Raw genomic sequence first — 13,449 nt, 5'->3', positions numbered from 1 at the left:
ACCGCTGTACCAAACTAACCTAACTTCACCTAACCTAGCCTAACCTAACCTAATCCAACCTAACTTAATCCAACCTAATCTAACCTAACTAAACCTAATCAAACCTATCCTATTCAACCTAACCTAACCAAACCTAACTTATCCAACCTAACCTAACCAAACCTAACCTAGTCCAGCTTAGCCCAACTAATCCAAACTAACTTAATCTAACCCAACCTAACATCCATCTTTGGTATCTTGTCAAAAATCATCAAGGCAACATGGATGTAGTGTGGACAACCACCACGCGACGTCTTCCGTTATTACTCCCAGAGAGGAGACGGAGGCCATATTCCTTTATGCTGGTACCCGGTTCCCGGACCAGACCCAGGATCTCGACCGGGGAAACCGAGAACGGCCATTGGGTGTTGCCGACCTCCCTGATGCCGGAGGGTCCTTACAAAGAGAGGAACCTTGGAACTGCAGATCGGGTTACCATTGCGATGACAAGATCCAATTGTCGGTGCCTCCGCTGACACTCGAGGGCAACATAGGGATAGAAACACTGGTGAATTAACTTCAAAGGGTGGCACTTGGTGGTCTGGTGCTACGAAGGTTGACATGGTTAATGGAAAGTCTTGGTGTCGTGTGGTGTGGGAGCCAAGACCTTGACACCATCGCAAAGAAAAAAGGGTCGTATTTTTCCAGAGCATAAGGTCCATAATAGCTGACGCGGCATCGTGTGGTCATTCGTATGGCCCTTGCACAGCTGAATGGAATCGCCCGCAGTTAACCATAACAAAGTCTATAGGATTCACCACCACACTGAGGGGAAGAGAGATATAACTCTAGAGCAGTGGTTCCCAAACTATCTTACCTGACGCCCCCTTTTTGCTTCCAGTAGACCCTCACGCCCCCACTCCCTCTTTTGTTCATGTGAAATGATTTTTGCATTGATTTTTTAGCATTGTTCAGGAAAACAGATTTCTGTTTGTATTTGATTTTAATAATGAAACCCACTCAAACAAACAATAGTACATTCCAGAGACATTTGTCTAAGTAACTAAAAACGAAACATTTGGTTCAAAGGGAGCGAAAAAAAAAGTTTGAACATTAGCAAATTGTGGTTGGTATCGGTGACGTGTCCAAAACGTGTAAGGAGAACTAGCTTAATAGAAAACGGGTTGGAGTGATTGCTATAATTATAATTTGCATGTATGTAACGGCAGGTATTTGTTCTTTGAATGATTTTATTATTGTAATTAAACAAATTGTTTTAAGCAGATGACTTCACGCCCCCCTTGTATCCTCCTCACGCCTCCCTAGGGGGGGGCCGCGCCCCCCTAGTTTGGGAACCACTGCTCTAGAGGAATAAAGAAGGACACTCGAAGTCCCGCCCAAGTGCGAGGATTGGGAGAGCGTAAGGGCACTGGCTTCTGTGTTTGTGTGTGGTCACATATTTTTAGGATTTTTTTTTCTTTCTATTCTTTTTATTATCGACCTGTGGAGGACTTGGGGAATCGCAGGACACAATAGTCTCTTGCTGAGTTGAGGCAACGACTGTGCCGCGACTCCTCAGCCAATGCCGCCCTAACCACGCCTGCGAAGTGGCGTCCTTCGCAGGGTCTGTTTTCCCTGGCGCCAGTCGATTTTGATTAGGTGAAGGTAGTGACGTAGGGTAGATAGGGTCGAGGGCTTTTTAAACCCAGTTAATATCTTCATTGCGATAACTGAATAATTTTATTCTGGTTGACGCTAGTAAGTTTTATTCAGTAGATGATGACGACAAAGATATTCTAGAAATGTCTAGGCGATTTTATTAAGGATATGAGTGGCCCTCTGACAAAATTAATGGAAACTATTTGTTTTGCTGGTTTGGGTCATACCACAATCGCGTGGGATGCTTCGTTGAGTAATATTATACAATGCTACTAAGTGACAAGAGAACACACACACACACACACACACACACACACACACACACACACACACACACACACACACACACACACACACACACACACACACACACACACACACACACACACACACACACACACACACACACACACACACACACACACACACAAACACACACACACGCACGCACGCACACACACACACACACACACACACACGCACACACACACACACACACACACACACACACACACGCACGCACGCACACACACACACACACACACACACACGCACACACACACACACACACACACACACACACACACACACACACACACACACACACACACACACACACACACACACACACACACACACACACACACATGGGCTCGCACATGTACACGTACGCGCGCACACACACACACACACACACACACATAGACACACACACACACACACACACACACACACACACACACACGCACGCACGCACACACACACACGAGCGCACACACGCACACACACGCACATACACACACACACGCACACACACGCACATACACGCACACACAAACACACAAACACATACACTCACACACACACACACACACGCACACACACACGCACACACACGCACACACACACACACACGCACACACACACACACACACACACACACACACACACACACGCACACACACACGCACACACACATACACACACACACACACACACACACACACACACACACACACACACACACACACACACACACACACACACACACACACACACACACACACACACACACACACACACACACACACACACACAATCGTGGAGCAGTTGGTAGAGTTTCAGGCTGTCACTATGGCGGTCCTGGTTCGAATCCCGCTCAGGGCTGAAATAGTTTCAGTATTGCTGCGCTGCGGGTTGTTACTCCAACTCTCGTGGGTGGGGAGTTGGGTGTGTGTGTGTGGGTGTAAGGTCACAGCCTTACCCATAGATCGGCCATATGAGCTCTGAGCTCTCTTCCGGGAGGGAAATAGCTGTCGATCACGAGTTCAACACGTGATCCAAGACCATGGTGAATCACACACACACACACACATACACACACACACACACACACACACACACACACACACACACACACACACACACACACACACACACACACACACACACACACACACACACACACACACACACACACACACACACACACACAACATGAAATGAAATGTCTGCCAAATTATTTCAGACACTGGAAGACAGCGGAAAAGCAGCTCACCAGGAGGTGAACACTAGATTGGCCTCTGCATGGTTCAGGAGTGGTGATCTCTCGAGACCTTTGCTTTTTAAGCTTCAGAAGATTATTTCAGCACTGAAAGACGTCATTTGGTACCCAAGAATTACCATTAGTTTCCGGTTTGTGCACCTTAGTGGAGAGTAGAGCCTTTGTCAGGGTTCGTGTGTTGACATGTTTGCAAAGTTCCTGAATGAAACGGCGATGCAAGCACCCCGCAAAAAGGACGAAGTTTACGGTACGAGGGAATAAGGTTCAGCGAGTGAAGGAGTGCCACGGAGATGAATGAAATATCCTGGTGGCAGTTATGATGGAGAGAAAGAGTGCCACTCAGTAAGGAAAGGGCTTACCCCTTGGCTACGATAACTTGGTTCGCAGGTTTTACTCTGGCCAGTACCAGAGGATTCCATTCGGTGTAAGGGAATATCACGACTATGATGACGACCCTAAAGACGAATGAAGTCGCCCCGTGTCAGCCAGGCCAGAATAAAATGGGTGTGGTGCGCGTCACCGTGACGTGAAGTGACGATATGACGTGACGGAGTGACAAGACAAAACAATACGTGACGTGACGTAACGTGACGTGACATGACGTAAGGGAACATGATTCAATGTGGTGAGGGCGAGAGTTGTACCGGATAATATCGGAAGTCTGGGCGATATCCGGTCCTCCGGACTGACTTGATCAATGGTATATTCAGGCGGTGCCGCATAGTGCCACATGGAATGCCAATAAGTAGTATTTATAAAAAAGGGGAGCGAGGATATTGCCAGTTCGGCATGAACATGATAACTATAAGATAAGAGAGATAGCGTGGAGGGAGGGAGAGTGGGAGGCGTTTCACACCAGCAGTCACACGCAACAACCTTCTTTCCCCAATATGACACCACTACGCCCGCTGCCATAACTTCCCCCTTCCCCCTTTGTGCCACCCTTGGCCTCGTTACAGGCCGTGACATCAACAGTAGCGAGGACAACAGCGACCTTATTTACAGTATCTCTGTTACCAACGTACCCGTGACAAATACACCACTCTCTCCACCACTTACACCAACGTTACCAATAACAATATTTACAGCTATCAATACCAGTAGTATCATCATTTGAAATTGCTATTCAACACAAACACAGTCTTTATTATCATCACTATCACCACCACAACATCGAACACCACCTCTATCACCACCACCATCACATCCACCACCACCACCTCTTCCTCCTCCTCCTACTCCTCCTCCTCCTCCTCTTTCTCCTCCTCCTCCATCTTCACTACCGCCACCGCTGTTTCTCACATGATGAGGTCTTGTGTCGGTGCTCGCAAGTGCCACTAGTAGACGAGTAAGTACCAGTGCAGTGCCGTATCCCCGCCCGCCGTCCGCGAGATAGATTACCATCGAAAGTAGTGAATGGATGAGTGAGTGCCAGAATTATAACTCACCAATCCTACTCACGGTGTGTCAGTGTGTTATAGAGTGTTGGAAGAAAACCTGTGGTTTGTTTCGGTGGTGTGGCCTGGTTGAGTTGCCATCAGAGAAGAGCTCACACATGCACGGCATCAGCTGTTCAAGTGGTCCTACTCGACTGCTGTAGTCGTCGAGGCGCCGCTCTGTCCCCTCTGGTTCTTCCCGAGAGGAAGAACATGACCGACGCTCTTCAAGGAACAAGTCTTCCTCAATGCCATCCTTCCTCGACGTGGACTTTGTACTTGTGAGCGGTGAAGGTCCGACCTCCAAGAGGACACGTCGACCTCTCGGAGGAGGCAGGTCGAGAGGGAGAGGGACAGCAGTGATTTGCATTTTGTGTAGGTATACTGAATATGGGGACATACTCGTCATTAATGTCTTTATGCATGCAAACGCGTTTAGTCTATTGCAACTTATTTTTTATTTTATGAAGTTTTTACATTTGGTTCATAAACACCTAAGGAATACGTTGTCACGCTTTATTTGGTTGTATTTTTATTTATTTTTTGTTATGTCTCATATATCTATCTATTCTATTTATTTATCTATTCATTTATTTATTCATTGATTTATTCATTTATTTATTTATTTATTCATTTATTTCCCTATTATTCATTTTGTATCCGGTCTTGTTATGAGCCAAAATGTCTCCCATTGACATTCGTGGCCAATGTAAGGATAGTAGGTCATTAGCAGGTGCCCCCCTCCCCACAACTCACCTTCTTTTGACGGGAGTCGTCGTGGTCCAGGAGCTGGCACCCTTAAACCCTTCTCTTCAGAGATGTAGTGACTTATGGGTCGGTCGTTTCCATTTCGCTCCAATGGGAGCGCCACGGAGGAGATGATGAATAAAATCCCCTGGCGGCAGCCGGAAGAAAGGTGAAATTACCACCTGGAATGGAAAGGCTATGAGTAATCCTCATCGTGGTTGTAGCGCGGGGTGGGGGGGGGGGCTGGGGAACTCCTTTTCGTAACGTCATCAGTTGCGGAGGAAGAAGAGGAGGAGAGGCAAGACGAGAGGAGGCAGAATGGAGACTTGGCTTCCTGTGGTTTGATCCTTTTCATTATATGTATATATATATATATATATATATATATATATATATATATATAGATATATACATACACATATATATGTATTTTTTCATATGTATATATGTATATATATATATATATATATATACATATGTATATATGTGTGTATATATATATATATATATGTATATATATATATATATATATATATATATATATATATATATATATTGAGGTTCAGACCGCATGCTGATCTTGCTGTTGTCGTTCTCGTTGTCGCTGTTGTTGTTGTTGTTGTTGTTGTTGATGATGATGATGATGATGATGATGATGATGATGATGATGATGATGATGATGATGATGATGATGATGATGATGATGATGATGATGATGATGATGATGATGATGATGATGATGATGATGATGATGATGATGATATTGGTGATGATGATGATACTTTGATAAGGGTGGGCTCGGGGAAAGAAGAGGAGGAGGGGCAAGAGGAAGAGAAGAAGGAGGAGGAGGAAGGAGGGGAGGAAATGGAGGAGGAGGAGGTCGATCTGCGACGTCGGAGATCTGCGTAAGATAGAAGCGACACAAACACGCATACAGTCACACATTGTGTAATTAAGCAGAAACATTGGAATACATAATTTGGCCTGGAAGAGTACCGCTTTTTACTATCAGATGCCACTGGCGTTCATGTAAACAAGGTACACGTGGCCCTCTTGGTTCATTTGTTTGCAAACGAGGGGAGGTGTTGAAGGTGGCCCGGGCTCTTGCCTCGTTCCCTTCGCTCTTTTTACACGTTTGTATAGATGTACAATAATGGTGATGATAGTGACGAAGATGACGACGGTGGTGATGACGACGGCGACGACGACTATGATGATGATGATGATGATGATGATGATGATGATGATGATGATGATGATGATGATGATGATGATGATGATGATGATGATGATGATGATGATGATGATGATGATGATGATGATGATGATGATGATGATGATGATGATGATTAGTTTTTATCATGTCCCCTTGTATTTCTCTTATCCCAATTCAATAAGTCTTTTCTATCATGGACTTCTGTGCCTTTCATGATTCTGTAAATGGTCAACAGGTCCTCTTTCTCTTCTTTCTTCCAAAATCGGTAATTTTAATTTAGCTAGTCTCTTCTCATATGACAGGTTTGAAAGTGTTGTGGCAATTTTCGTGGCTGCTCTCTGGATTTGTTCAATTTTCTTTATATTCTTTTTGGTACTGGGTGACCATAGTGTCGCAGCATACTCCAGTCTAGGCCTTATTAGTGTGACTAGTATTTTTTCAAACATTTCTTTGTGTAAATAGGTAAAAGCTACCTTTATTGATTTTAGCAAGTTGTAGGATTCTCCGACAATTTTATTTATCTGTTTATTAGAGGAAATGTCATTTGAGATAATTACTCCCAGGTCTTTTTCAGATCGCACTTTCTTTACTTCCTTTCTTCCAATATTATATTGTCCTGATATTCTTTTTTTTTCGAACTCCATTATGCTAAATTTTACTTCCCACTTTTGGCTCAATTTCCAAACCTTGTTTAGGTCCTTTTGTAGTGATTCACAATCTGTTTCAGTATTCTCTTTCCTCAGCAATTTAGCCTAGTCTGCAAAGAAGCTAATGTAACAATTCACATCTTCATCCATGTAATTCACATAAATAGCGAACATTATTGGAGCCAATACCGAACTTTGCCAAACTTCACTAATCACCTCCTCCCAAGTTGAATACTTTTTTCTGAGCACTACTCTCATTTTTCTGCCATGCAAGAAATCCTCCATCCAGTTTAGCAATATACCTTGTATTCCTTCTATGTTTTCCATTCTTTTTTAATTGTTTATTGTGTGGTACTTTGTCGAAGGCTTTTTGTAAGTCTAGGAAAGCACAATCAGCCCATCCATCCCTTTCATGTATATCTATTAGTCTTGAGTAGAAACAGGTTAGGTTTGTGTCACATGATCTTTCCTGTCTGAATCCAAATTGTCTTGGGTTTATTATATTGTTTTCTTCCAGGTGTTTTATCCATTTACAAATGTTGGCGACAGTGCTTGTAAGGGAAACCGGTCTGTAATTTGTTGGTTCTTCTTTGTTTCCTCCTTTATATATTGGTACAATATTGGGATTTTCCCCGTCCTTTGGTATTTTACCTTCTTTGAGTGAGCAACTTATCATGTTATATATTTTGTCCATTAATTCTTCTTTACATTCTTTTAGTATCCAATTTGCAATTCCGTCTGGGCCGTGTGATTTCCACGCATTTTTCTATGATGTCTTTTTTGTAGTTTCTTTTTTCCTCTCTGCGCACTTTTACATATTCAATGCTATGGTTGATATATATTTGCCACTTTCCAGGTTTTTTATATTTTCCATCTTTTCCAAGCTTTATCCCTTCTTTCTTTTGCCTCACTGCATCTTCTGTTGAACCAGCACTTAATGTACATCTTTCCCGTTTCTGTCTTGGTACGTATTTATTCACTCCTTTATAAATTTTCATCAAAATCATCCATTTCTATTCCACTTGTGTCTCTTCTTTGAAAAAGTTTTCCCAATTTGATTTTTGAAAGAATTTCTTAAGTTTTCCAAAGCCCGTTTTGTTATTCATCAGTCTTCCTTTTCTGTGTTTCTCATTTCTCTTTCTCTCTCTCTCTCTCTCTCTCTCTCTCTCTCTCTCTCTCTCTCTCTCTCTCTCTCTCTCTCTCTCTCTATATATATATATATATATATATATATATATATATCCTCCTTTAGTTCAACCTCTATTAGTATGTAGTTACTTTTTCCAAATGGTGTCTTTTATTCAATTTTATCCACAATTTCAGGTTCTGTTGTAAATATTATATCTAGTCTCGACGGTACTTCTTTACTTCCATTTCTGGTATCTTCTTTTACCCATTGTGTCATTGTATCTTCTATAATCATGTCAAGTAAAACATTTCTCCATAGCTCCTTTCCAACTTTCACTGTCATCTCTTTCCAACAGATTTCCTTGCAGTTAAAAGCCCCCATAAGTACCAGGTTACCTCCATCCTTCAGCATCTCGTTTAATGAATGCCTTATGTATGTGTGTGTGTGAGTGAGTGTGTGTGTGCGCGTGTATGTGTGACAAAAAGAAACCAAATGACAACAGGCCTATAAGCTTGACTTCAATTATAGGAAAAATGATGGAAACTATCATAAGAGCAATCGAACATCATTTAGAAAGTAACTGTTTGATAAATGATAGCCAACATGGATTCAGAGGGAAACGATCTTGCGTGACTAACTTACTCGAATTCTACAACACAGTCATCTCGAATTATGACGAAAGAAACAATATAGATATAATATATCTAGACTTTGCAAAAGCTTTTGATACCGTCCTCCACAAAAGACTACTTACTAGATTAACTTCACACGGAATAAGTGGTAGCCTATTAAATTGGAATACAAATTGGTTGAATGATCGAAAACAGAAAGTTATTCTAAATGGCAAAACTTCTGGATGGAAAAATGTTACGAGTGGGGTTCCTCAGGGTTCCGTACTTGGGCCACTTCTATTCATAGTACTGTATATATATATATATATATATATATATATATATATATATATTTTTTGACACACACACACACACACACACACACACACACACACACACACACACACACACACACACACACACACACACACACACACACACATATATATGATATAGACCACGGACTGAAATCTATTGTCTCCAAATTTGCTGATGATACAAAACTGTGCGGAATGGCAAATGATCCATTAAACCAATTAGATATTCAAGAATATTTAGATAAAGTACAGCAATGGTCTGAAAAGTAGCTAATGAATTTTAACACAAGTAAATGCAAGATAGTGCACATAGGTGAAAATAACAGTAAGTACAATTACAAGTTATATGGAAATTCGTTAACAAAAGTGGATAGTGAAAATGATCTCGGCGTAATTACCAGTAACGATCTCAAATCATCTAAGCAGTGTATTTTAGCCTCTGAGAAAGAAATTAAGATTCTAGGACTGATTGCGCGATCTTTTGACTTCAAAACTCTATCTCTCATTCACAAGCTATAAATCGTTAGTTCGTCCACATTTGGAATATGCTGTTTCCGTAAGGTCACCGAATCTCATTAAAGACATTGACAGATTGGAAAAAGTGTAACGGTGAGCCAGAAAACTGATTCCAAATATCAAAAATATATCGCGCGAAAACATATGAATCTGTTTTCCCTAAAAAAGCTTAGATTAAGAGTGGTTTGATACAGGTCTTTAAGATTCTAAAGGGAATTGACAACATCAAAAGTAACAAAATTTTCCCACTGAATGAAAATCCGACAAGAAGTAAATGTCTCAAAATGTCAGGAAATATATTTAATTTGGAAGTGGATAGAAACAACTTCTCCAACCGTGTAGTTAATGAATGGAATAAGCTTCCTGTTGGTGCAGTGCAATGTAGTTCAGCTCGAAGCTTTAAGATTAGTTTAAATAAACACCTAAGCAATATGCTGTAATGCCTGGTACTTATTTCATATTATTTGTTTATTTGTTTGTTATGATTTGTCTATTTATTATTATTTTCTTGATTTTCATTTATTATTATTTATCTGTCAATTTATTATTATTTACTATTAACCTGTTTGTTTATGATTTAACTATACCTATGAATTCATTTATTTTATTCATTATCTATATTATTATAATTTTTATTTATTTATTTATCATTATTATATATATATTTTTTGCATCCGACCTAGTTATGGACCAAAAGATCTCCTGTCGGCATGCTCCTCCTTTGCAATCGTTTTTAATCCTTTGTGTGTGTGTATGTATGAAATAGAGATGGTCATAAAGGAATTAGAGAATGGAAAAGCTCCAGGCTGTGATGAAATACCAGCAGAAGTACTTAAAAAAAGGAGGGAAAGTCCTGGAAAAAGAGATTTATAAATTGGCAAATGGAACAAGGAAAAATTACCAACAAAATGGCAAAAGGGGATTATCATTCCAATTTATAAGAAAGGAAAAAAAAATAGAGTGTGCCAATTATAGAGGGATAAGCCTATTATATGTTTTATACACAAGAATTCTAATGAAGCGGCTTAAACCATATACGGAACAAGAGTTGGGGATTTAGGCGACTCACATCAACTACGGATCATATTCACACAGTCCGCCAACTAATGGAGAAATATTACGAATATGATAAGACCCTATATCAGCTACTTGTAGATTTCAAACAAGCATATGATAGTATGCACAGATCATCAACGTGGCACATAATGGCAGAACTGAATATTCCAGCTAGATTAATATCCCTCATTAAAACGTGATACATAGGAAGCAGATGTACAGTAAGAGTTGGAACGAAAGATACAGAAAGTTTCAATATACACAGTGGCATTAGGCAGGGATGTATGCTGTCTTCTTTGCTGTTTAATCTTGCACTGGAGAAAGCAGTCAGGCAGATTACCAACCATCCAGGTGGAGATAAGTTATCCAATGGTCAGATAACCCACCTCGCTTATGCCGATGATGTGGATGTGGTGGCCAAGACTGTGGAGGAATTTAACGAGATCTTTACAGTATTCCAGAGAACAGCAGAACAGATAGTCCTAAAATGTAATGAGCAGAAAACGGAAATTATGAAACTAAGTAGAAATAGGAATTATTAACCAGGAGAAGAGCAAGTTGGGTCACTAAGGGTGAAGAAAGTGGATAAGTTCAAGTACCTGGTATACATTGTCAGTGAGAGAAATGAATTGAACATGGAAATAAACGAACGAATAGCTGTAATGAATAGTCGGACCATCAGCAGAAGAACTAAGATAAGAACATATAACATTGTAATAAAACCAACAGTCCTGTACGGATGTGAGACATGGACACTGACAAAAGAAAGGGAGAAGAGACTGGAAATTTTTGAAAACAATATCCTGAGAAGGATCCCCGGCCCAGTATATGATGAAGAAGAAAGGAAATGGAGACGAAGTCATAACAGGGGAATTAGAGATCAGACTCGGCAACCGTACATCCAGGATGAAATACGGGAAAGAAGAGCAAGGTGGGCTGGACACTGCGTACGAATGGAGGCAGACAGACCACCAAAGAAGGTGATGGAAGGAGGAGTAGAGGGAAGACGACCAGTAGGGAGACCCAGGTACAGATGGATAGATGGAGTAAAGAAGGACGTGGAGAAGGTGGCACGAGGAGAGGACTGGAAAGAATTGGCAGAGGATAGAACCATTTGGAGAGGCATAGTGAAAGCGGTGAAGGGCCATCCGGCCTGACAACTAACAGAGTAAGTAAGTGTGTGTGTGTGTGTGTGTGTGTGTGTGTGTGTGTGTGCATGTGTGTGCGCATTCGTATCAAGGGCATGTTTCTTTATTATGTCGCTCTGCATTGTACGTAACCGCATTAGGATTTATTCGAACAGGAAATGGTGATTTGGCAACTTTTCGTAATCTCCTTTATGACTGTTGCGATTTCTTATCTGTACGTCAGCGTCGACAGTACATGACAAAGATGGTTGCGAATACAGTTTGATACCATTCAATATGGGAAGGTTTTCCTGGGCGCTGTGCAGGTCATCGGTATGGTCATCATTAACGGACGGTTTTATTCAGCTAAAGAGAGGACCTTGTGTACATATGTGCGTATATATATATTTACATATACATATACATATGCACGTACATGTACATCTATATACGTATAATGTAGATGTTCATTTTGAATTTCTGTATCTTGCCAATTCTCATAGAAATTCCATAATTTTTCTCGTCATTGAAAGCTTTTTTCTTAGTTACATTTTCTTTGACTTTCCTTCTACGTACTTTCCCGAATCTGTTTATTATCCCTTGCAGTGTTTCTTCACTCTCTGGTTACGCTGGTGGCGTCATCAGAAGCGTATTAGTCTCGCATTCGCTTAATTGTGGGTTCAAGTCCCGCCTTTCTCTCCGAATCCTAGCAGTGACTATTTGTTGCCTGTCCTCACAGTCAGTCCCTAAAGCGCACAGGGCAAAAGTGACAGCTTTGGCCGCAGTTACTCAGCGCCTCCTAGTGTAGACTCTTCTCCCGTCTGTCACTATCACTGCATTATCCACTTTCTTCAACACTTACCCTACAGATCTCCCTTCTTCCTCATCCCACACATCCTTTCCTGTCTCGTTTAGTTGCTAATTTTTATCTGTAGGAACCTCATTCTTAGAAATGATGTTGAACAACCACGGGGACATTACACTATCCTGGTTGTGTCGTGAATAAAGTTTGCCCAGGTTGAGAGGGAAAACGATCATTGGTAGATTTAACGCCGTCGCGTTGACTATAATGTATGTGTATATACACAAACACACATACACACACACACACACACACACACACACACACACACACACACACACACACACACACACACACACACACACACACACACACACACACACACATATATATATATATATATATATATATATATATATATATATATATCAAGGACTACTATTACACAGGACGTGCGCACCCAGATTCCTGGTTCCGCTAGCGGAGGCCATTGCTTTCTTTGTAACCTAACATTTTATATTGGACAAATATATCAAACCTCGAAACCTAACGTTGTGTATAGGACAAATATATCAACTATTGACTTATTGAATGCAGTATAAGTTAATATAAACTTTCATAGTGAAATAAGAAACTATTTTTA

General features: G+C 41.0%; 1 protein-coding gene across 2 annotated transcripts in view; it reads left to right on the top strand.

The window, feature by feature from the left end:
* The first annotated feature begins 4,872 nt into the window (after window positions 1-4,872).
* Window positions 4,873-13,449, top strand: part of LOC143018653 (transmembrane channel-like protein 7) — a 70,780-nt gene continuing 62,203 nt past the window's right edge. Inside the window, exon 1 of one of the 2 annotated variants that reach the window (XM_076174234.1) lies at window positions 4,873-5,013. The gene's annotated coding sequence lies outside the window, so the exon portion shown is untranslated. The remainder of the gene's footprint in view (window positions 5,014-13,449) is intronic. The other variant, XM_076174235.1, reaches the window with a different exon arrangement.

This window comes from Oratosquilla oratoria, chromosome 35, assembly GCF_046742065.1.
Source record: "Oratosquilla oratoria isolate Oo_2021 chromosome 35, ASM4674206v1, whole genome shotgun sequence".
Lineage (NCBI taxonomy): Eukaryota > Metazoa > Arthropoda > Malacostraca > Stomatopoda > Squillidae > Oratosquilla > Oratosquilla oratoria.
This window is presented reverse-complemented; position numbering and strand designations above follow the sequence as displayed.